The sequence below is a fragment of the Anneissia japonica genome, unplaced genomic scaffold (genome assembly GCF_011630105.1).
Source record: "Anneissia japonica isolate Jap-2015-1 unplaced genomic scaffold, ASM1163010v1 scaffold1776_len382430_cov169, whole genome shotgun sequence".
In the NCBI taxonomy this organism is placed as follows: domain Eukaryota; kingdom Metazoa; phylum Echinodermata; class Crinoidea; order Comatulida; family Comatulidae; genus Anneissia; species Anneissia japonica.
In genome coordinates, this window is record NW_022713301.1 from 355,816 (window position 1) to 359,906 (window position 4,091).

Sequence of the window (4,091 nt, forward strand, 5' to 3'; positions counted from 1 at the left end):
ACAAGTCAAAATAAAACAAACTTTTTCTTCTATCATCTATAATAGCACTGGTTCTCCACAGGGTTGTGTTCTCTCACCCTTGCTGTACATCCTCTACACCAACGACCTTCGTACCCTGACTGAGAGCTGCATGGCAATCAAATACGCTGATGACACCGTCCTTGTCAGTTTAAACAATGGCGCCAATCCCTTAATAATTATTTAAATGATGTGACCTATTTTTCAAATTGGTGTAAGAACCATTTCCTTAAAATCAATCTAAAGAAAACATGTGAACTTATCATTGATTTTAGGAAGAAAAATAGGTCAGATCATGAACCACCGAATATTGATGGTGAACAGATTAAAGTACAAATATTTAGGTACTGTGATTGATGAAAAATATGAATGGTCCAGTAATACACTTAGACTGTACAAAAAGGCCAGCAACGACTTCATATGTTACGGCAACTTAGGAAATTTAATGTTCATAAAGAAATTCTAGAAATATTCTACCAATCAATGATACTCAGTGTGATTTCTTTCTGTCGGATTATATGGGAAGCTAGCTTATATGAAAAAGATAAGGGATTGTTGGCGAAGATCACTAACAGGGCGGGGCGTGCAATAGGAGTAGATTCTTCTAAGCTCAATTTTAAGTATAATGCAGGTGTTCTCTCCATGGTAAGACGCATACTTTCTCAAAATGATCATCCACTCTACAACAAATACAATTTTCTACCATCCCATATCTGTATTCGCTCTTTACCTAGTCGTACTAAACGCTATAACAAATCGTTTGTTCCACATTCTATTGTAATTTACAACGAATATGTTCAAAGATAATTTTTTCTACCCATGGAGAGAACACCTTGATCATATCATATCAATATCAATCTAATAAATAATTGTAAATTTTATTGTATTACCTAAAGTATTTATTTGAATTGTATATATTGAATTGTTTTTGCCGTTTAACATAATTTTTTCTATTTTAAATTGTAATTGAATTGTGTTTCTTAACCTTTTATATGTAATTGTATATTGAATTTCTTACCTTTTATTGCAGTGTATAAATGAAGAATTTCTGATGTATTTATTTTAAATATATTAGACCAATAAAGAATAAAGAAAGATTCATATCAGTTGATTAGTTTTTGAAATACTGTATCTTGTCTAGAACTTTTGCTTTAAAATCCTTTAATTGGTCCTCACACCCACACCCTACTCCGGGCCGTCACCAAAATTTAATCATTTCTTTATTGGGTTATACCTAACACTCCCTGTTAATTTTAATTATGTTTGTGCAGCCGTTTTGAGATAATTCGAACACACACACAAAAAACACACACACGCACAAACACGAAAATGTTACACACACACAAACTTACACGACTGAAAACATAATAATATCTCCTGGCGAAGAAAATAATAATAATAATAATAATAATAATAATAATAATAATAATAATAATAATAATAATAATAATAATAATAATAATAATAATAATAATAATAATAATAATAACCAACCAATGGAGATCACGAATAAGGGGAGATGTATGTGTACGTGACTTACAAGAAAAAATGAGTCTAGCTGTAGAATTTTTGAAGTTCTTGCAGGGTATATAAATCCTTTTTTAAAAGGCCACTGTACAGTCCGTGAATTGCAGTAGTTGGGTCTCGAAAGAACCAGTGTCCTAACAGCAGCATGGCAGGTATTACTATCTATGAACTTTCTGATTCTCCATAAGTTTCTTAGATGGAACTTAACAGCCCTGCTAACATTAGATAGGCTAAGACCTGCTGACTCAATAGTCACTCCAAGAGTGCGGACACTATTCGAGTTTTCTGCTAACAGAAAAAACAAGCATATTGAGCTATCAAACATAAGTATAAAATAAAAGCTAAGCGTAAAGTGGATTGTGAAGCCGAGCGATTTACCCAACGCCCGGAAATACCAATCACCTGATATCATTATACAGTAGTCGACACCTTATTATAAAAATTGCGACGTTCATCAAAAAATAAAATGTATGTTTCAGCCTAATCTTGCTATATTTCAAGCCTAAACAATAAGGACTACAGTACGTAAAGTTGATAGGAAAGCAGTACTACACCCAGCCAGCCATCGTACGTTTCCGGATTATATCTCGTTGAAACCAATGTTTTCTGACTAGAATCACTAACTACTATAAATCATGTCACTATACACTAGGGTCTTTGTAAAGCACCCGCCAATTTAAACTAACATATATCAAAATCACTAATCTGGTTATCACTAATCTGGTTTACCAACGTTTTAGAAAAGGTTGTCGTATTTACAGTGTAAAGTAATACAGTCTAAAATATTATACATTTCGAACTACGGCGGCTACATCACATATCAACAGGCTTAAACCTTTAACATGATATAAATCATATAAAATCAATTATCACCTCATGGTTCACATCCTTGTGGACAATCGATTAACTTGAGCAATCGCTTGCCAGCTAATGTACCGTAATTATTGATGTTACATTAACTATTCAATCTGTATTAGATAAAGTTAATGAGGCATTACATTTCGAGACAGCATTACAAAACCAACAGTTGTAAATTTTAGCTGAATATCACGAGTCTGTCACACAATCAAAATATATTCCTAGCTTGCAAATAACCTATAAAATTATTCAATGTATAGTGTGAGTTTGTCTACTACCTTCGTGATAATTTTCAACAATAAAATATTTCTCAGTGACATGATCGCTATCACCAGGCCCGACCTCATTGAACGTAATTAAAAAATAAACACAAAACAAGCTTTCTAAAAATTGTCAATAGGCATTACGTTAAGTACTTTTAGCATCGTGGTCACGCATCATTGCGTTATTAAGACCACGTTAGCGCGAGTGAGCCACCGTCTAAATGCTTAGTACTGTACTCCTAATAATAACTAGGCTGGTAGACTACAGTAACGCGGACCTGAACATCTCACAGGCTTAACTGAATGTTTTAGTCTAATTTTTGGATGTTTCTGATGTTCTTTAAATTTTTATTGTGTATCTAAATTTTTCTTTGATTTTTCTTTGATTTCCTCTTTCGCGGGTCCGTAATAACAGAGCGGTTGGTAGGTGGTTGTTGCCAATCTCTGTATGGTTTCTATTCTGGTTCATTTTCTTACGAGAATAATAACCGTTTCTTATTCGACGAGACTGTGCAAGTCACTTATCATGACAGTGTTCTCAACAGGCGCAGGGGCGGATCCACAGATGTCCAAAAGGAGGGGGGGGGGGCGAAAGTTGGGCCGATCGAGACAACACTGTCATAGGGGATGCAGGGGCATTATTTTTTTCCCATACAGTTCCGGCAGAAATTATAGAGGGCACTATTTAAGGTCATTTAGGTGAACTGATAACACGAATAACGCATGCCCGGGAGGCGATTTTTTTTCCTGTACGAAACATTTGCATGAAACTTCACTCGGGCCATCTCGGATTGACTCGAGTGAGTACGATACGAGGAATAAGAGCAGACACTTCGCAATGTCGTAACGCTCGAGTTTTACTATTATTGCTCTTTCTATGTTTACCTACGGCAGGCCTATGAAATTTCACGGACTTATGTGATGTACGTCACTGTGTAACTAACTGTGACCTTCTTGGATGTTATTAAATGTTAGTATATTATCTACAACAACAACAGCTAGTACCTCCTGTTATACAGTGTCGATAGGTACAGTTATACAAAAGGCTAGAGAGAAAGAGGATAAACTATAGGCCTAACTACAGGCTGAGGTCTTACCTAGGCCCCTCCTTAAACTAGGCCTAGGGTCAGGCTGACACAACAGTCACGCTTCACATACTGACATGGACTGAAATTTTTGGGAGAAATTGGGACAAAATTGAAGCATGAAATGAAAAATAGAGCGCATAAGAGAAATATTATTAAATAAATAATATACCATTCCGGCGTTATTGAACTTGTCCAAACTATCATTGTAATTAATGCTAAATAATTATAATAATAATAATTTCAGCATTAATTATCCTTGGCCTAAACCTTGTAATGAAGAACCTACAGATACTGTACTATTTACTAGGCCTATAAATAATAATCGCCCTGAGGGGAA

The 4,091-nt window shown here is 35.0% G+C and overlaps 1 protein-coding gene across 1 annotated transcript in view; it reads right to left on the reverse strand.

Moving 5' to 3' along the window:
• LOC117108421 (galactosylceramide sulfotransferase-like) overlaps positions 1 to 4,091 on the reverse strand; it is a 10,875-nt gene that overhangs the window by 1,567 nt on the left and 5,217 nt on the right. The gene's annotated exons all lie outside the window — the stretch shown is intronic.